Source organism: Stomoxys calcitrans, chromosome 1 (assembly GCF_963082655.1).
Source record: "Stomoxys calcitrans chromosome 1, idStoCalc2.1, whole genome shotgun sequence".
NCBI classification, from domain to species: Eukaryota; Metazoa; Arthropoda; class Insecta; order Diptera; family Muscidae; genus Stomoxys; species Stomoxys calcitrans.
In genome coordinates, this window is record NC_081552.1 from 76,488,998 (window position 1) to 76,511,441 (window position 22,444).

The following is a 22,444-nucleotide window of genomic DNA, read 5'->3' on the forward strand; positions in this document are numbered from 1 at the left end:
TTCACATTCCTACAAAGAATGATCGATAATGGAAGTATAAATTGTTTTTGGACTAAGCGAGTTTTTAATCACTTTCACATTTAAAGTAAAAGTCGATCATTTGACTTCAAAGTCGAGTTTTCGACATTTTCCAACTGGGAAAATCGATAGATCATTTAGTTAACAGTCGATAAGCCAATTCGTCAATTTTTAGATCATTTATGCTACTCCTGCGTAAATCTCATAAATTTTGTTTTTTTTCATGATAAAACAGCAAATGTTATATGCTCGTCAAATTGGCCGCTTTACCAGCCTGCATCCTAACATCTAAGAGGAGAATCTGGAGATTTCTTAAGGACTTTTGAGTATATCCATGATACTACTCCACTCCACATATTCCTAATTATGTGGCGCTCTTCTTCTCTCTTGTTAATACCCGAACCATGTGCGCAATTCTTATCCGATTGGAATGAAATTTGGCACGACGTGTTTTGTTATGGTATCCAACAACTGTACCAAGTATAGTTCAAATCGGATGATAACCTGATATAGCTGTCATATATAGACCGATCTGGGGACTTGACTTCCTATCCGATTTGGATGAAATTTTGCATTACGTATTTCCTTCTTACTTTCTACAACTGTGCCAAAAAGGGTTCAAATCCGTTAATAACTTGTTATAGCTGCCATATAAACCGATCTTGACTTCTTGAGCCTCTAAAGGTTGCAATTATTATTCGATTTGCTGAAATTTTGTACGAGGGATCCTCTCATGATCATCAACATACGTGTATAGTACGGTCTGAATCGGTCTATAGCTTGATACAGCTCCCATATAAATCGATCTCTCTATTTACTTCTTGAGCCTCCAAAGGGCGCAATTCTTATTCGAATTGGCTGACATTTTACACAGGTCAACATATCTTGATATCGCTCTAATAGCAGAGCAAATCTTTTCTTTTATCCTTTTTATACCCTCCACCATAAGATGGGAGGTATACTAATTTCGTCATTCTGATTGTAACTACTCGAAATATTCGTCTGAGACCCCATAAAGTATATATATTCTTGATCGTCGTGAAATTTTATGTCGATCTAGCCATGTCCGTCCGTCTGTCCGTCCGTCCGTCCGTCCGTCCGTCCGTCCGTCCGTCCGTCCGTCCGTCTGTCTGTCGAAAGCACGCTAACTTTCGAAGGAGTTAAGCTAGCCGCTTGAAATTTTGCACAAATACTTCTTATTAGTGTAGGTCAGTTGGTATTGTAAATGGGCCATATCGGTCCATGTTTTGATATAGCTGCCATATAAACCGATCTTGGGTCTTGATTTCTTGAGCCTCTAGAGTGCGCAATTCTTATCCGATTGGGATGAAATTTTGCACAACGTGTTTTGTTATGATACTCAAGAACTGTGCCAAGTATGGTTCACATCGGTCCATAACCTGATATAGCTGCCATATAAACCGATCTTGGGTCTTGAGCCTCTAGAGTGCGCAATTCTTATCCGATTGGAATGTAATTTTGCACAACGTGTTTTGTTATTATATCCAACAACTGTGCCAAATATGGTTCAAATCGGTTCATAACCTGATATAGCTGCCATATAAACCGGTCAGGGGTCTTGACTTCTTGAGCCTCTAGAGTGCGCAATTCTTATCCGATTGGAATGAAATTTTGCACGACGTGTTTTGTTACGATATCCAACAACTGTGCCAAGTATGGTTCAAATCGGTCCATAATCTTATATAGCTGTCATATAAACCGATCTTGGGTCTTGACTTCTTGAGCCTCTAGAGTGCGCAATTCTTATCCGATTGGAATGAATTTTGGCACGTAGTATTTTGTTATGATATCCAACAACTGTGCCAAATATGGTTCAAATCGGTTCATAACTGATATACCTGTCATATAAACAGATCTGGGGACTTGACGTCTTGAGCTTCTAGAGTGCTCAATTTCTATCCGATTTGGCTGAAATTTCGCAAGACGTTTTTTATTGTTACTTTCAACAACTATGTCAAATAAAGTACAAGTCGGTTCATAACCTGATATAGCTGCCATATAAACCGATCTGGGATCTTGACTTCTTGAGCCTCTAGAGGTCGCAATTATTATCCGATTTGCCTGAAATTTTGTACGATGGATTCTCTCATGACCATTAACATACGTCCCATATAAATCGATCTCTCAATTGTACTTCGTGAGCCCCAATGGACGCAATTCTAATACGAATTGGCTGAAATTTTACACAGGTCTCCAACATATAATTTAATTGTGGTCCGAACCGGACCATATCTTGATATCGTTTTAATAACAGAGCAACTCTTGTCTTATGTCCTTTTTTGCCTTAGAAGAGATGCCGGGAAAAAAACTCGACAAATGCGATCCATGGTGGAGGGTATATAAGATTCGGCCCGGCCGAACTTAGCACGCTTTTACTTGTTTTGCTTAAGAAGATATGCCGAGAAAAGAACTCGACAAATGCGATCCATGGTGGAGGGTATATAAGATTCGGCCCGGCCGAACTTAGAACGCTTTTACTTGTTCAAAATAATTTTTATCTGTGCAGGTTAAGTAATACACTGTTGAGACTGTTGATTTACCTTGTAACCGCCATAAACAAAACGAACTACACCAATTTTGATATCAGCATTAGAAAAGTATTGATAAATATATTATATGGTATATCGAGGTAGGAAGAGTGAAAACTGTGTCGTTATATGGATCAGAAGTCTAGGTGTTTGGCAACCTCCCCCTATATAATTCTTGAACTAGCGGCCGTTAGTCTTGTAACGGCCGTTAGTCTTGCAAACTCGTCTGCTCTACAAAACAGACAAACTTTGGTTGTTGGAATATGAAAAAGCAACCTACAAGTTTAAAGCGCTTAAAGAAATTTCCTTCATTCAATTTTCGAATCATTTTTTTTGTAAATATTTTAAATTGTATTTTATATTCCATATCGCATCCAAAACTTTTAAAATCAAAACTTCATCAGCCTCAACAGTTTTTCGTGTTCAAGTAGACATCTATTCACTATTGAAATCTTTTACAGTTCCATAAAAAATCACAATTAAAACCAACTTTTTATGTAAATTTGAAATTTTAGTGATTACACTAATTAACTATTCAAACAACGACAATCATGTTGCTCATCGTTCGTTGAGGGGGCGACCAACAATCAATCAGTTTATGGGGACAGCGATTAACCTTCACATGACCTTGGACATTTACGGACAAAAATGTTTCTTTGAACTCACATGTGAAAAAAAAAACTGACCGTACTGGCCATTACTAAAATTATTCCATGAAGATTTAAAATTCCCCTTGTCGACTTGAAAAAATAATAAGAAACCACTAGTTCAAAAAACAAAAGTGCAATGTTTTGGGATTTTTAGCATGATAGCCAAGTTGATGTAAAAATAAAATGGGCCAGGGACCTTAGAAAAATGTCGCTAAAATGCAATGCAATGAACGAATTCACACAGCAATTTTACAATTTTAAAAATCAACGCCAAACAGAAAAAGTAGCAAACAAAAGAAAAAAAAAACAATTTAATATGCAAAACACAAATTCTTTTAACTGGCCAACTGCAAAATCATCAAAAAACGCGACTCTATAGGTTTCGTCATTTTTATTTGCTATTGAAAATGGTCAGACGACGACAAGAAAATCAAAAATAAAATAAATCTGAATATTACAAATTACCAAAGCATTAACCTCAAGGAAAAAAAGATGACTATAAACCAAATTAAAATGTTTAACGAAAATGTCCTGAGGGTAGGACATTCAACTTTCCTCTTACGAATCGTGTGAAAGGTTTCCAGGCAACCAAACTGCTTTAATGGGGAAACGGATATACTTAATATTCTCAAAACATGGTGAATGCTATCGATCACTCCTCATGTCAGCTCTAAAAGTGATGATGTTAAGAAATTTTATTTATTTATTTATGTTTTTTTTTTTTGAGAACAAAAACGATTTTTACTTATTTTTAATGACTAAGACGAATGCAATTATACTTGTGGCAACATTTTGTTTTTGCGCGTTAAAACAATGAATTTAGTCTCATTACTGTTGGAAAACATTTAAAACTTGAATGCATTTCTTCCAAAGCATTTGATAGTAACAACAATCGAAAGAAAGTATTGACACAATTGCAACCAAACAAAATCGAAACTGATCAATGCCGCATTTCATAATACTAACCCAAAAATTACAATGTTTCATATAAATCGCTTATTATTCATTACTACAATAGTTTTAATTTACCTACTTCGTAAATCTTAAATCTGAATTTGTACGTCATTTTCATCGGAAGTGAGTATAATTTTTTGCCATTCCGTTTGAAACACATCGCAATATTAGTCTGAGGCCCAACAAAGTATTTATCGCCTTGACATTCTAAGCTGATTTAGCCACGTCCATCCGTCTGTCGAAACTTTCGAAGGACAAAAGCTAGGCGCTTGAAATTTTGCACAAATACATTCTATTAGTGGAGGTCACCGTAGCGCAGAGGTTAACATGTCCGCCTATTACGCTGAACGCCTGGGTTCAAATCCTAGCGAGACCATAATAAAATTGTTATCGGTGGTTATTCCCTCATAATGCTGGCCACATTCGTGAGGTACTATGCCATGTAAAAACTTCTCCTCAAAAGAGGTGTCGCACTGCAGAGGAGGAGGTGGTCCCTTAGTATCGAGCTTAAACTTGAATCGGACTGCACTCATTGATATGTGAGAAGTTTGCCCCTGTTCCTTAATGGAATGTTCATAGGCAAATTTGCATTTTTACATTCTATTAGTGTAGGTTGGTTTGGCGCTAGTAAATGGGTCATATCGGTCAATTAAAAAATTTTCCATAGCAAAGTGAAGCAATGGAACAATTTTGCTAACAATGTATTGCTTTAAGGCAAGTCGAAAATATCCAAAAAAATGGGTGTGATTTTTATTCTCTCACACAATGAGTGCTGTACGATACAAGTTTAAGGTCAATGATAAGGGACCTCCTTTTTTATACCCACCACCGTAGGATAGGAGGTATATTCGTTTAGTTATTCCGTTTGTAACACATCGAAATATCAATTTCCGATATATATATTTCGGACCGTCGAAAATTCTAAGACGATTTAACGATGTACGTGTGTCTGTCCGTCTGTAATAGTGTGTCTGTCCGTCTGTAATACGTGTGTCTGTCCGTCTGTAGTCTACTCTTGAACTCCACTCCTTCCGGATCACTCCCCACAACCTGTGAAAATTTGAAAGAAAAAATTTTTCAGCCGTTTTTGAGCCTATACGGAACAAACAAATTTACAAATCCATAAACAAACTAACAAACAAACACAAATATATATATATATATATATATATATATATATATATATATATATATATATATATATATATATATATATATATATATATATATATATATATATATATATATATATATATATATATATATATATATATATATATATATTTAAAGACGTGCAAAAGCAATTGCATTTGGTAGGGACCTGTAACTGGAAGAATATTTGGTGATAAGTCTTTGTACAGAGAGATTTTGAAATACGTTAATGCAAGGCTGAAACCCGTTTTCAGGGCCTAATTCTGTAGCATTATATGCTAAGATCTGATTTTTAGTGGATCGCATTATCAAGTTCTTTGGTCCGTATCTCTACAAATGTTAATGGATAAGAATTTCTATGCTATTGGAGCTACATTCGGACCATACTTATAGCATAGCATAAAATATCAGCCAAATCGGACAAGAATTGCGGCCTATAGGGCGCAAGAAGTAAAATAGAGAGATCGATTACACGGGAGATATATCGGGTTATGGATCGTTTCAGACCATATTTGGCACGTAACGGTCATAGGAGAAGTCGTTCTACAAACTTTCAGCCAAATTGGATAAGAATTGCGACCTCTATAGGCTCAATAATTCATGATCCAAGATCAGTTTATATGGCAGCTACATCAAAACTTGAGCCGATATGACCCATTTACAACCCCAATGTACCTACACCAATAGGAAGTATTTGTGTAAAATTTCAAGCGCCTAAATTTATTCCCTCGAATGTTAGCATGCTTTCGCAGACGGACAGACGTGCTTTCGCACAGAATCCACTTAGAAAGTCAAGATGAACAGGAATATACATAATTTGCTGGGTCTCAGATCAATATTTCGAATTATTGCAAGCAGAATGGCGCAATTAGTATAACACCATCCTATGGTGGAGGGTATAACAAGTAAAAGCGGTTAAATTAGGCTGGGCCAAATCTTATATACCGTGGAGGGTATATAAGATTCGGACATGGATTGAAGTTATCAAGTTCTTTGGACGGTTTCTGTTTATAGGCAAAAACTAAACAAGTAAAAGCGTGCTTAGTTCGGCCGGGCCGAATCTTGGGAACCCACCACCACCTGCTAAAATATGGGAGCTATATTTGGTTATAGACCGATTTGAACGGTACTTGCCACAGTTGTTGAGACGCATAACATAAAATTTCAGCTAAATCGGATGAAAATTGAAGCTTCCAGGGGCTCAAGAAGTCAAATCGGGAGATCGGTTTATATGGGAGCTACATCGAAATCTGAATGGGCCGATATGGCCCATTTGCAATACCCAACGGCCTACATCAATATTAGGTATCTGTGCAAGCGGCTAGCTTTACGCGTTCGACCGCTATCGTGATTTCGACAGACGGACGGATGGACGGACATGGCTAGTTCGAATCAGAATGTCGAAACGACCAAGAATATATGTACTTGATGGGGTCCTTGATCAATATTTCGAGGTGCTACAAACGGAATGATTAGATTAGTATACCCCCATCCTATGGTGGTGGGTATAAAAAGGATAATGAAAGAACATAACAAGAAATCTCCATGGTTTTTTTATGTGACTAAAATATAATTCCTAAAACACTATTGTAATCCATTCTTTTAACCGGTATCGCCATATAAAAGATTTTTATCTTGGTTTGTCTGGTACCAATAAAAAAAATATGGAAGATATATCTAAACGTACACCGATTTGGACTATTTGCAATCCCAACCGACCTACATTAACAATAAGTATTTATGCAAAATTCGAAAGTAAGCATGCTTTCGACAGACGGACGGACGGACATGGCTAGATCGACTTAAAATATTATAACGATCAGTAATATATATACTTTATGGGGTCTTAGATGGATATTTCTAGGTGTTACAAACGGAATGACGAAGTGAGTAAACCCCACCCTATATTTGAGGGTATAACAACAGTTTTGTTTACAGCTACCTGTAGACTTATCTTCGTGGTATATGGTGAAGGTGATTAAAGTAAAAAGTTCACATTACATACTACATTTTAAACAAATCTAATAAGAATTGAAGCCTCTAGGGCCTAAGACATCAAAAGCGCGATCGCTTCATATGGGGGCAATATCTACTTATTGACTTATGTAGACATTATCTAGTGCGTGTTTTGGAGGGCTTTAATTTATTTCAGCTAATCGGATAAAAATTAAGGCTTTCAGGTGCTCAGAAGGTTCAACCGAATTATCGGTTTATTTGTAATTTCCATCGGCTTACATCAAGCCCGATAGCTGAGTTCGTAGAGACCTCTGAGTACCTGTGCGAAGGTCGTGGCTCGGTTTTCAACCAGAAGTTTTGGTTTTCCTTTCCCCTTTGGTATCACAATGAACAAAAATTGTCTGAGTCTGATTTAAAAGTGTCACTATAACCTAACTCGATATTTTGGGGTGTTATAAACGAAATGTCGAAATTAATATACCGCCATTTTATGATAGTGGATCTACGAAATGCCCTTGTAAATATGACATTTCCCAAATACCGATGAAGAGAAACAAACAAAAAATTGCAAAACTTAATGATCTTCGCCCTAACAGGAAAACAAAATTATGTTGAAAAATTTTTTTTATAAATGTTATTTTTATAGTAGACCCCGAGCTTGAATTGAAAACAGCAAAAGTAAAACAGTCAAACTTTTAGGGTAATTTTTCTTAGGGAAACCTTTATCGAAATATTGTTTTTAGAGAAAAGGTTGTTGATGTGTTGTCCTTAAAGAAACTTTCAATAATTTTTTCACAGAGATGTCATTGAGATTAAAAAAAAATATTAATCAAATCAAACTTTCATTCTAATTTTGTGTTAAAAAAAATCATTAAAATTTTGTCTTTAACACACGTCTTACAAAAAAAATATCATTGAAATGTTGTCTTTAGAGAAATTATATTGAAATTTTGACTTTAGAAAATTTTAAGAAATATATCAATAAAATTTGGTCTTTAAAAATTTCTTTGAAACATTATTAAGAAAGATTTCATTGAAAATAGCATTAGAAAAAAATGCATTAAATTTAAGAAAAAAAAATTATTGAAATTTTGTCAAAAAAAAACATTGAAGTTTTGAGTTTAGAAAATAATTTCCCTATTTCCCGGGAAAGGAAAAGGGCAGGTAAAAGAAATCCCTAATATCAATGCATTTTATATGGTAACGAACTATTCGTTAGAGCTGCGCACCGGACGAAGATCACTTTTAATGATTTTTTTGTTTTTTTTTCGAGACGAGCTCAATGATCGAGAATTTTTTTCAATGGATATTTTTTATTTTTTTTTTAGGTCATTCGCTTCGCTCTTTTATCTGTTCCGGCACATCATTCATTGCTTGACCAATACAATTTAAATCTGGTTTTCCACTTAGATATCAAAAACACTTTCTTTACAATTTTGATGTATCATTTTGATCTACAATAGGCGTCCAGCACTTAAGAGCAGCACTCTCTGTCCATCGATCACCGATGTCAGTTCACACATAATTGATCTCATTGGGTCGCATTCTGTAATTTTTCTATAATTTTTACGCCAAAGTCTGCCGCCATACAACAGCAGAGCTAAACATACACTAACAATACATATGTATGTACGTACATGCACATGAATACATAAATACGCATAAATACGTTTGTAAGTAAACATTCTCTTACATATGATTATCATTTAATCAGAAAAATAAAAAAAAATCAATTGGCAGCATTGCATTTCCGGTGATATGCTGAATACAATACCGCCAACAAGAGCAAGGCATGAGATTTACTGGGAAACCAATTGGTCTCATTGTGTGATTTTAAAATTAGTATTTACCTTTATTATAAACGTTGAGTTAAGTTTAAGTTTTTTTTTCTTGCAATTACACTAGGTTGAGTCAGTTTAAAGTCATTTTTTTTTTTTAAATTTTGTATTGTTCAAAAGTAAACATTTTTCCAATTTATGATTTGAAAACACTTGTTCTAATATTTGTAGTTTGCGAAACACATAAAGGCCTTATTTTTTAGGTATTTTTTGTTTAATTCGATCATTTGCGTTTATTAGTTTAGATTTTTCAAACAAACATTCATTTAAATAACGTTTTCATTCACATCACCCATCAACCACTTGTTAATACAATTTAGTTTTTTTTATTTTCGATTTCGATATTTATATTTTGTTTGCATATAAAGTTAACCAAGTTTTAAAACGGAGGTACTACAATACTACCGCTTTAGAAGCGCTCTGAAACACGAATGACGTTTCAGAGCCAAAAAAAATCGCACACGACTCGTATAAGAAATCCGAAATTCCCCACTTAACTGTCATTTTCGTTCATTGGCTGTAGTTGTTGTTGGCTATTGTAGCCGGGGCTCGTTTCGGTTTTCTGTTTTCCACACACATGTGATATGAATTGTTGTTGTTTGTGTGTGTTTGCTTTTATGAGTTTATTGTGGTATATTTTCGTCGTGGTTGTTGTTGTTTTCTTTTGTGAACTACTAAATAAAATAGCTCAAACGCTAATAGCAATAACAACAACAATCATGGTACCGAATACCAAAATAACAACAAATGGATGATGGAAATGTAAATACAGATATCACTCTACTCATCACTGATTAAAACAGGCATAATATTAGAAAAACAGTACCTGGCCAGTATATCGTGGATATGATGTTAGACAACAGGTAGGTCTATCAATGTTGAATGTTGTAGATAAAGACTGAACTTTAGACTATAAAGTGCTGCCAATATCTGTATAAGCTCTACACAATTATTGGCAGCACCGAAATTCGCCATATGGATATATATATGTTATATATGTTATATATATATATATATATATATATATATATAGATATATATATATATATAGATACTGTAGGAAGATTTCAAAGAGTCAATACTGGACGACAAGAGAACAACAACCGATCTTCGCTGGACTCTTCTTCTGCACGGAAGTGACCAAAATGGGTGCAGGCATATATAGGATAGTCTTTATTGAGTTCTATTTACGCACTCCTCGACAGTTAGACAGTCACAATCAATGGTGATTGTGAATAGACAGGGCTATCAGGTTATGCTGGGTCAAGAGGTGATTGGGGATGATCGCAAACGGTTTGAAAATATGCTACACAATCGGTAAAAGGGGTTATTAGAACCATCACTCTTAAATTTGAATATGGGAAAAAAGTATACCTTCTGTATATATGGAAGTTGTATTTACTAAAATATTTAAAGATTCACTTTTAATGATTATAGTTTTACTATAATCATTAAACTTCCTGGCAGTCTCTTTTTAAGTAGCAAGCTTGTTCCCGATTCCCAGCTACATGTATCGTCTTGAATTTTTTCGACAATATCGAGATTTTCAAATAGTCGAAATAGCCTCAGACAGCCGGTACCTCAGTACATAATATGTATTCACATATATTTTTTTCAAATGTGGCAACTCTGAAAGTTGTGCACATCGTTTGATACATACGAAAATTCTAATATGAAAAATTTAATTTTGAATATACAGACAATTCTCTCTACTAAATCGAACTCTTATTTTTTCAAATATCTATGTAGACACATGTCTATAAAAAAAAGTACGGTACATATCGGACTACATGCCGATTAGAGCGCGCTCTGATTCTAATTGACGTACATAAAGAAAGTCTAGTGGATACAGAAAGTAATATCACATGCTCGAGCAGAGCAGAAAAATATTTTAACAAAAATGGAACATCAGACTGTTTTCGCTGCAGGCAAATGCTGCTCGAAACTGAAAGAATGAGTTACTGATATAAAAACTGTGCTGATTATATTTCAAGAACAGAAAATAAGGGAAAGCCAGGATTAAGAATACAAGGCAGGGTTTCCACCTGAATTATTTAGAACCGAAGATAACATGCTGATAAGTCATATGCACCAGCTTACTAGCTCTAATTGTTAGAAAAACACATAACCATTGATTGAAGATTCAATGCGCAAGAAAGAAGACAAGATTTCCCAACCACTGAAATCTCCTTCTCATTGCAAATTTGTCTATGAGCATTCCATTAAGAAACAGCGGGGATACTTATCTCATATCAATGAGTCCTGGGGTAGGCACCCCACATTTTTTTAAAATCGAAAATTGACAAAATTCTTCAGTTACTGTGACAGGAACTGGCCCATCGGCGGTGACATTTAGTTAAAGTCAGGCTAAATTTTGTACTGCTTGTCAACACACTATTTATAGGCCGATCCTAATATTTTAAAGCACTCAAAATGTGGTTGTTTTCTTTTCGAATATGTTAGTTTTATAGTGATCATTTTGGGGAACCAGCTTCAGTATTTTGATGAAATTTTTCTTTTGGGCTCATTTTAATTTTCTCTCAAACTAGTTCAACGATTTCAACAGGTTTTAGTTTGTGTCGGTCAATTGGTTTTAAATGACTTTTAATTCTATAAAATTTTACGCAAACAAATTGAGCAACTGTAAATGTTAAATATTTCAAAGAAATAAATTTTGACCGATTTTTACGACGAGCCATCTACGTTCTGCTTACATGATTAAAATCTATCTACAATCCGTTTTTGATGGAAAATATGTCCGGTAAAAAATTGCATACAACTATTGCCGTATATGGCTATAATTTGCATCATGTCTTTATAAGTCCTAAAATTTTCCCGATTTATTGGAGTTAAATAAGAAAGGTGGTGGAACTAGAAATCAGAAATTCGAAGAGATTGCCACGTTATTGCAGTTGTAAACTTTTTTCCTTCTTTGCGCACTAATTTTTACTCGGTAAATGAAATAAATAAATAATTAATGTCAAATGACCTAGGGACAACTCTAAGTGTAATATAAAACATGCTCTCATACAAATGCAAATTTGCAAATTTATCATTCCACTAAGGAACAGGCCCATACTTCTCACAAATCAATAAGTGCAGTCCGATTCAAGTTTTAAGCTCAATGATAAGAAGCCTCATTTTTATGATCGAGTCCGAACGGCGTGCCGCAGTGCGACACATCTTTGAAGAGAAGTTTTACATGGCATAGCGCCTCACAAATGTTGCCAGTTTTAGGAGGGGAAAACCACCGATGAAAATTTTTGTGATGGTCTCGCCAGGATTCGAACCTAGGCGTTCAGCGTCATAGCCGGACATGCTAGCCTCTGCGCTACGGTGGCCCCCAACTTGCTCTCATAGATAACAAAAATCCTGGCAGGAACATCGGCAAATTTTTCAGCGCTGGTTATCCCCTCCTAATACTGGCACGCCGTTCAAACTCGGCTATAATAAGGAGGTCCCTTGTCATTGAGCTTAAAATTGAATCGGACAGCACTCATTGATTTGTGAGAGGTTTGCTCCAGTTCCTTAATGGAATGTTCATGTGCAAATTTGCATTTTGCATAGATAAAAGTCTGCCGACTAATATTATTTTAACACATTTTCTTACTTAAGGTGGGTATTAAGATCTTTTCATTGTAAAACGATTTTTTTGGGTGAAAAATCAACAATTCAAAAAGTAAATTTTAAAATTTTGTAAAAAATATTTCACTGTGTCCAACACTACGATCATGGCCTACAGAACTAATATATATCTACTGGAATCAATGCTGCTTGCAATTGACAATTGCCTGAAACACTGTATTGTGAATTATGCGATTCCAAGAAAAAAACGAAATGGTTAATTTTAAATTAATTATTTTAAAATGTTAATTAATCTGGGTGATTCGGTCTTTAAAGAAAATGTCATTAACCGATTAAACACGAGTGGGTAGCAAAATACCCAAAAGACGTATCCTAATGAAGTGTGAATTGAAGTAAAGTGTTCGACTAAAACTAGTTAATAACAATTTTTTACGTGATTAAGGTCATGTTTTGAAGGAAATTTGCTTGTCGAAGGGCGGAAATATAAAAAAATCCAACAAAAATTTTCTCAAAATTCTTAGGAGTGAGATTTCTGGAATTCATTTTAGTGACTTGTTGCATTTGATGGTTTCTATATAAAAAATATAAATTCATGGCGATAAGCCAGCAGTTGCTATGTTTATATTTTTACAAATTTTCTTTATCAAAATTTTTAAAAAATGACTACGTCAATATAAATTCTCTAAATTATGAATATATGAAATTCCATTTAAATTGGACAGGGGAATCGAGGGTCAAACGTATTGGGTTAAAATTTTGTCTTAAAAATATTTATTGAAAATTGTCTATAGAAAAATATTAGGAAAATGTTTTTGCTTGAAAAGATTTTATTGAAATTTATCGAAAACTTTCTTTCTTTCCGGACCTGAGCAACATTTTGCCGTTAGAAAATATTTCATTGGAATTTTCTCCGAAATATAGTCTTTAGAAAAATATCACTAAAATATAGCCATTAAAATTTTTTTTATTGAAATTATGTCTTTAGAAAACATTGTAATGAAATTTTGTTAAAAAAAAATTATTTCGAAGGGGCTCCGGCCCGGGCTGAAGAAAATTTTATGCTGATTTATAAAAATTTTATCTTTACGAAAAATTGTGATGAAGTTTTGTCTTTAAAAATATTACGCTGAAATTTTGTCTTTAGGAAAAATGTCATTATAATTTCAACAAAAATTTTGTACTGAAGAAAAATAATTTTAACCACACTGTACTTTTCATACCTACCTCTAGATATTTGAAAATTATGTGTCAGCTATTTTTTAAGTACCTACTACGGATTAAATTGGTCGTTTTTCTAGGAAACGGCTTAACCGATTCCCAAAATGTTGATTGTTTGAAAGTCAATAAAAATCTCTACAAGACCACTCTGTATTTTTCATACCTACCTCTGAAGGAGTCGATCGTTGTGCTGTCGTTCGCTGGAATGGAAAGAAGTCGATTCAGTCTGACAGGTCGCTGTCTGATTGTAAAAACAAGCTGATTGACTAAAGGACCCAAGTAACGATTTTCATAGAAGCTAAGAATACGTCTGCGTCCAGCTTGCTCGTGAGCTTTTGGCAGCCCTTGCTGGCAGGGCTAGCAGAAGGATTGCACTCTAGGCTCTCATTTCTTCGAAGACGAATTAACGGATTTGAAAATTTGCAAGTTTTTGGGTTTTTGAAGGGATCGAGCTGGAACAAAAAATGAGGTAAAACCTGATGGTGTAATTTTGTTCACATTATTAACAATAAAATTTAACACCATTAGGTATTAATTCTTTACCAGCCGGAGAAAAATTTATGTTGTCGCCTTAAAAAATGTTTGCTTTAATAATAAAATGTAATTTAATATGTTTTTTATGAAATTCTTACGACTATATCTTTATGATCAAACTTGATAAAGCATCTTGTGTGGTGAATGACCATTATCGTATGTTTTTGTGCTCATACAAATTTTACTTCTGATTATTATAACCTAAATTAACAAAATAAAATGAATTTGAAATAATTTTCAATGGTAATTGGTTTAACTGTCCAGGGGTGGAATGTTCAAGTGATAACGAGAATGATTTGGTACTAAAGTGAGTTAGTATTAAAGGCAATATCAAGCAGAGGTAATAAATCCAATACCAAACGGTACTTGGCGTTTTATATTTTATACATACCACGCGGTATTGTTTTATTACCATAAGGGGTTGCTTCACTATCAATATCATTTGGTATCATTTTTTCTATCAGTGTAACTACCCCACATTCTTTACACCAACAGTAACAATTTAATAATATCAGTAACACTTTAATCACCCAAAGCTGTCGATTTAACATACTCCAATTTTTAATCTACTTCACACGATGACATTAGCGTGCTTTGATGAACAGCAATCCAAATTAATACCGGCTGAATCACAAATTGAACAGCCAGACAGCGATTAAATTCCTACAAAACACTATTGCACACTTTGAAAATAAAACAGCACATTGGATTTTTATCTAATTTTTTAGCAAACTAAGCCATTGTGTGCCCGCATGAACTCTCCATCTCCCTGATAAAAAAAAAACAAACACACACACACACACCAATTAACATCGATACCTCGGTAACAATAGAAGAGGAACAAAAGGAGGAAGGAAGGAACAAAAAAGAGCATAATATTCACTAAATTTCAATCTCATTTTTCAGAGTTAGTGACAAAAAAGATCAGTGTTGCCATATGCAAATATTCATAAATTCGCCCAATTTCTGAATATGAACTAAAAAAGTTTTTTAAATCGAACTACTTGAATGAATTGAATATTTACTTGAAGTCGAATTAAATTATGCGTTTTGGGGGGCTAAATTGTTTAAAAATTTGATATGCGAGTATAGCCCTTTTTAAAGAACTATTGCGATTTGACTTTCTTATGCAATTTCAGTGAAATATTCTATGTGAAATTATGTTAATGATGTTATGAATAAAATCAAGCTAACTACGGTCAAAATCACCAATTAACACACAGCTTATAACGTTATTTCGGTAATGCACGAAACTATGGCATTTCAATATCCCGAAGCATATTGATGAACTGCCAAATTCATTTACTTTTTGCCACTCAGTTCGTTAGCCAATTTATCAAATCAGCTAGTTTTATAAAGGGAAAACAGCTGATTTTGGGATCATGGGTCTAGAATCGGATACAGCTCCCCTAAATAAAGCCCCTTGCGATCACTTTTCTTATTCAATAAGAATATTATAATCCACAATGATAAGACATCTCCAATTCGTATGCCATACCTGTTCACACCTGCATCTCATAATATTCTTCAGAATATTAAAAAGATTAAACGATAATCAGTCCTCTCGTTTGGTTCAGTTCAAAGAGGTACTTAAATATTTTAAATTAGGTCTAAAGCCGCATCCGTTTTAGCAGTCTTGTTTAAACCGTTGAGTAGAGCGGACGTTTTTATACCCACCACCATAGGATGGGGGTATACTATTCTAGTCATTCCGCTTGTAACACATCGTAATATTGATCTGCGACCACGTAAAGTATATATTCTGGATCGTCTCGACATTCTGAGTCTAAATACTCATGTCCGTCCGTCCGTCTGTCAAAATCACGATAGCGGTCGAAAGCGTAAAGCTAGACGCTTATATAGATACTTTTTATTGATGTAGGTCGTTGGGGATTGAAAATAGGCCATATGGATTCAGATTTGGATATAGCCGCCATATAAACCGGTCCCCCGATTTGCCTTCTTGAGCCTCTAGAAGCCTCAATTCTCATTTCTCATTCGATTTTGCTATGACTTTTAACATCCATGCCAAGTATGATTTGAATCGGTCTAAAAGCAAATATAACCCCTATATAAACCAATCCCCGGATTTGTCTTTTTGAGCCGTTAGAAGCCTGAATTTTCATCCGATTTGTATGAAATTTTAAACAAATACTTGAGTTATAACATTCGTGCCAAGTATGATTTGAATCGGTCTATAAACAAATATAGCCCCCATATAAACCGATCCCCGGTTTTGACTTCTTCAGCCCTTAGATGCCCAAGTGTTTACCTGATTTGGCTGAAATTTTGCTCAAACTCCCATGTTATGACTTCCAACATCAGTGGCAAGTTTGATCCGAATCGGTCATTATGGTGATATAGGCCCCTGTAAGTTCCGATAACTCGATATGACTTCTGAGACCATAATAATTCAAATACAAACTCAGTTAATAAGTGTACGTTTTTAGCGGAACCCATTGTGGTGGGTACCCAAAATTCGGTCCGGCCGAACTTTTATTTGTTTTACTTCGCTCCGCAAGCATATTCTGTAACTCGTAATAGGTATGAAGTTATTTTCGGAAATATTAACACAGTGGTAGCTGCGATAGTGTCATCCATAAGGCGGTGGATTATCTGCGTTTGTTTTCAATGGAGCGCCAGATCTAGAGGCCGGGGTAGACTTAGACCTCCAAAGCTGGTCTAAGTCTACCCCGTTGATGGTGGTATCAGGCCGTAGTATGTTGTCTGCTACTGAGACCTGGCACGAGTCATGAGGACAAGCCCGAACCTAGTTTATCTTTGCATGCCCATATTTTGCCTAGGCCATCGGCCTTCTTTGCTCTTTAAGAGATTGGAATAATAGAAGGCGTATAGATCTCAGGTTATTGAGAGGCTTGGTGCGAATGATCCTAAAGCTCTCACCGATAAGGAGAGAGGCTCTTTTCATTGGGTTCGGAGATTCGCTGCCTATGTCACCCCAAAACGGAAACTTAGGCAGCGGAAACGGTCAGCAAAAAGGCTGCGATTAGCTGGAGGGCATCCCATGCACAAAAGGACTGAGACAAACAATAGTAATATGCTTCTAAGAATCTTTGCTAATGTCGCTAAGGACAGCTTAGTGATGATGGTACAAGGGAAAAGAACAGAGCTGCACGCTTGGATACCAAGGATTCCCTCAGATCCTGAATCCATACTTGGGAGACTAAGAGACTGTTATCCAATTTTTCAACCACCCACTGGAAAATTAGTAGAATGGATGACGTTAACGGAGATCGGAGACATGAAGTATTCGTTCTAAATTACGGCTATCTCGCAAACCTCAACAAGTCTGTAGGAGTTGTATCCAACGCTGGGGTTGGAGAATTACGATATGACTCAGCAGTTGTTGCTGAACACTTGTCTGAAGAACTATCGACCACATCTCATAAGTCTGGCGGTAGGGTGTACACTCGATCAATCGTTATTCGATTAAACGATTATTAGCGGCCTTTCAAATAATCAAACAAATGGAAATGACACATTTTCAAATAAACAAATAATCGGATAATTTAGGATGGTTAATCGATTAATCCTTTTTATGTTAGAAATGTACAAAAATTTTGTAAGTTTTCTGAATTTTTTCAATGATTTGGGCCCTACTTAGACAAAATTTCATTCGATTGTGATGGGCTTTTTGTTTTTTGGTTCAAAAAGAAATATAATCCGGTTAGATAAGGCTCAAGTGTGCGCCAGCGGGGAAGGACGGAACTCAAAAGGTACGTCGACAGCAACAGATAGTGAAACATCTAATTAGGAATCGTCCATATCGTGTCCAGTCTTGAGGAAGACCGGTTTCACTGCTTTCTCAACTGCCACTGAATGCGTAAGTAAACACATTATGATAAGATCGAACGAATCTTGCGAGGATGAACTCCTGGTGGTCTCAGAAGACGAGGCATATCTAATTCTGTTAAATTTTGATTAAAACAAGGAAAAATTTTTAATTTTTAATAAGTTTTACTCATCTGTAATTATTGGCAAAGAGTTCATAAACTTGGATTTTGGAAGTCATTTTACTCAGCCAAGTTTCTTCTCAACAAGTTGAATATTCCTATAGCCAACAAAGTTTTTATTTGCTCAATATAAACATGTTGTTATGTTGAGTTCAACGCTTGCTACAAACCTATATTCTTCAATAAATAAATAAATATTCATTCAAAATAGTTTACGAATTTCCTTAATTTAGCTATTATTAAATAAATTTAATTCAATTACAAGTTGTAGCTTAAAATTTTGTTAAAAATAAACTTAGGTTGACAGATTTTGTAACAGAGATGATTAAATCCATTGACTTCTCAGTAATACCATACCTAGCTTTAATGAAATTATAAAGGTGATTTTTATTAAAACAAAAAAAGAACGTTTGATTTATGACTTCACTTTGTACAGGACTATGGATTCATGCTAGAAACCCTAAATAAAATGACATTGGATACCTCTAAAGGTTTATTGCTGACACAAACTCTTATTATAATACAAAGGTCGCCTTTTATATTTTCCTCTGTTTACCTGGGCGTCGCAGGGTTATAAACCAGTGATGGTCATACTAACACAGCTGAAAATAACAAATTGTCTTTGCATAAGCGATAATAATTCCCGACCAATCAACCATTGAGAGCAATACGCAGCTATATGTGCCGCCGACGAAAAGGCGTCAGCAACACACACATGAAACAGCTGAAAACCATGCAAACCATTCACGTCTCGCACAAACAGTATTACAACGCTCAGTCTGATGTACGCATTTTCAAAGAAGCGTCGTGAAGGCTAACAAGAGAAAAGTGCAAAAATGTGAAACAAAATGAGCAAGGTAAATTTGGTGCGTCACGATATCCATCTCTTCTTTCTGTTCAAATAAAGTTTTTCTTTCTCGTCTCAGAATACAATTACAGCAAGAATATATGCATATGCTGCAGTGGTATTGCAGAAATAAGCTCTCGTTGTTACTACTCACAATAGTTCGAAGATACAGCGTGACACGGCCTGAAGTTTGGGAAAAGCATTAGCAAAAAAAAAAAAAAAAATAAGTAAAAAGGAGTTAAGTTCAGCCGGGCCGAACTTTGCATACCCACCACCTCGGGTATATGTGTAAAACACCTTTCATCAAAACCCGGTGAAAATTGCATACCTTTGTCCCATATCAGTTATATCGAAATATGATCCGATTTGTACCAACTACTAATAAGAAAAGTCATTGTTCAATTGTGTATAGCAGAATATTGGTCTTTTTAGTAGCTATATCTAAAAATAAACCGATCTGAACCATATTCAACATGGATGTCGAAGAGCCTAACATATGTCAATGTGTCAAATTTCAGTTAAATCGGATTATAAATGCGCCTTTTTTGGGGCCAAGACTTTAAATCGAGATATCGGTCAATATGGCAGACATATACAAATCTTGATCGATCTAGACCAAATTGCAGAAATATGTGGAGGTGCTTAACTTAACTCTCAGTCCCAAATTTCAGCAACATCGGACAATAAATGCGCTTTTTATGGCTCCAAAACCTAAAACCGAGAGATCGGTCAATATAGCAGCTACATCCAATTCTGGACCGATCTGTGCCATAACGCAAAAGAATATCAAGGGGCTGCACTTAACTCACTGTCCCAAATTTCGGCAACATCGGACAATAAATGCGCCTTTTATGGGCACAAACCTTAAATCAAGGGAAGAGAGATGTCGAAGGGCCTAAGACAACTCACTGTCCCAAATTTCAGCAAAATCTGATAATAAATGTGGCTTTCATGGGCCTAAGACCTTAAATCGTAGGATCGGTCTATATTACAGCTATAACCAAATCTGGACCGATCTGGGCCAAATTAACGAAGGATGTCGAAGGGCGGATCGGTCTATATGGGGGCTATATCAAGATGTAGTCCGATATAGCTCATCTTCGAACTTAACCTGCTTATGGACAAAAAAAAATATTCTGCCCAAAGTTTCAGCTCAATATCTCTATTTTTGAAGACTGTAGCGTGATTGGAACAGACAGACGGACGGACATCTCTAGATCGTCTTAGATTTTTACGCTGATCAAGAATATATATACTTTATAGGGTCGGAAATGGATATGAATGTGAATGAATATACCCCCTTTCTTCGGAGGTGGGTATAAAAAAACAAAAATTATTCTGTTGTATTACTGGTCTATATTTAAGTTTGTTTGCAGGAGCTTTTAAAATTGAAATCCGATATACAATGGGATGGAATATTTTAGCACAAATGTTTTCGCAAAGGATTTATACTATTAATTACATGCGTATGTACGTCCTTTGATGGTACGTATTAGATTGAAAATAAAACTACGTGTCTATACTGAACACACATGCGGTTCTTTTTCAACATTATATAAAATAAAATATTAATAAAATTAAACTAAAGATTAAAATGAGAATAAATAATACATGTTCAATTAAATGAATTATTTCATGCGTTTGGTTAAAATTAAACGGTATAAAAGCTGAGATTTTGCAAAAAGTTCGTAAGTTGGTTCAGATGTATTATCACATAGTAAATATTTCAAATATTTTATTCCATCAATTGTATTGATTTCAGTTCAAAATATCTTTCACGATTGTTCATCATATGCACTGAATAAAGAATAATTTAGTTCCATTTATTTAACGTTGAACCATAACGAGGTTCATTTGATGTAACTATATTTTAGATCATTTAGATCATTAACTAAAAAGCGTTATATGAAGTACAACTTTTTTCGAAAATAGTTTATTTAAGCTCAACCATTGAGTCATTTCTTTTTGGAGTGTAGCCCTAATGTTTTTTCTTCTTCCGCTGCTTAGCACTGAATATTTAGTAGTAGCCAGCCTTGAAGTAAATAATTCTCATTAGTGGTTTGCTTCTCTATATATGACACATGATTCAGAAATGCCGCCTTCAAGCCTTAGGTTACTGGTTGAAGCCGCGTCTGCAGGGAAAAGAGCCTCATTGTGAGAAGTGATGCCAATGCAGATCAATGGGGAAGCACGGATATTAACGAAAGGGGTGAGCTGCTTATCGAATATATTAGAGGTTGCAATCTTGCATATTGTAAAAAAGGAGGTACAAGATGTTACCTTTGTGTTGGAGAACATTAGCCGAAGGATATGTGACTGGGAGGTGTTGTTTGACCACAGCTTCTCTGATCATCGTTATATTAGTTTCAGCCTTAGAGAAAATACTGCAGAAGTTGTCCCCCGGCTAAACAGAAGGAAGGCGGATTGTCATAAATTTCGGCACGCATGCGGTAGGACGATAAGGTCATCATTATGTCTGTATGAATTCCAAATATCGATCTCTGTGCATATTTTGTTGATCTTCTTGACATTTTTTTGATTGAGCCAAGTCCTTCCTTTTGTTGAAAATACTATAGCGTTCGAAGAAATGAAGCCACCGTTTTAAAACTTCCCCAGATATTTATTATCGATGTGCATTTTTAGATATTGTAATGTTATGATTGTATTGATTGTGATGTTAATTAAATCAACTTACCCTGCAAACATTTTTGACCGCCAAATTATCTCCCGCGTATCTTCAAGATGGAAATGATCACGGACGAGCTCGTCTCGGAATAAAATATGACTGTTTTGGAAGATTAATAAAATACTTTTCTAGAAGAGTTGTGTATTACTCGCCTGGAAGTGTAAAAAATAAGTGCTTTGCAATATTTATTAAATATTATTTTGTAAGAGTTGCATGTTACTCGCTTGGAAAATATAAAAATCCATTAGTTTGTTCATATAAATGAAACAAAGAACGTAAAAAATTTGGTTTTACTCGTCATATTCGTCATACTAAGTACCAATCGTCTTATAAGTCAAGTGAGAATTCTGTTTGGTGTTGTGAAAGTTGTTCACTAAAATCAAAACATCGAATAACATAATTCAATACAAGTCCTTAAGTATGAAAATAAAAGCTATCACGAAAAGTTAACTCAGGCCGTTTATAAACAAATCTTCTGTAAGA

At 35.1% G+C, this 22,444-nt stretch overlaps 1 protein-coding gene and 1 long non-coding RNA gene across 2 annotated transcripts in view; both read right to left on the bottom strand.

Moving 5' to 3' along the window:
- Positions 1-9,561, bottom strand: part of LOC106086837 (calcium/manganese antiporter SLC30A10) — an 88,868-nt gene extending 79,307 nt beyond the window's left edge. Inside the window, exon 1 of the mRNA XM_013251648.2 lies at positions 9,130-9,561. The gene's annotated coding sequence lies outside the window, so the exon portion shown is untranslated. The remainder of the gene's footprint in view (positions 1-9,129) is intronic.
- Positions 9,562-21,182: 11,621 nt separating this feature from the next.
- On the bottom strand, positions 21,183-22,045 carry LOC106086829 (uncharacterized). Its single transcript, XR_001221175.2, has 3 exons — positions 21,971-22,045; positions 21,556-21,845; positions 21,183-21,489 (listed from the first exon to the last, which is right to left on the bottom strand). It is a non-coding gene; the product is annotated as an uncharacterized LOC106086829 (long non-coding RNA).
- Positions 22,046-22,444: the final 399 nt, after the last annotated feature.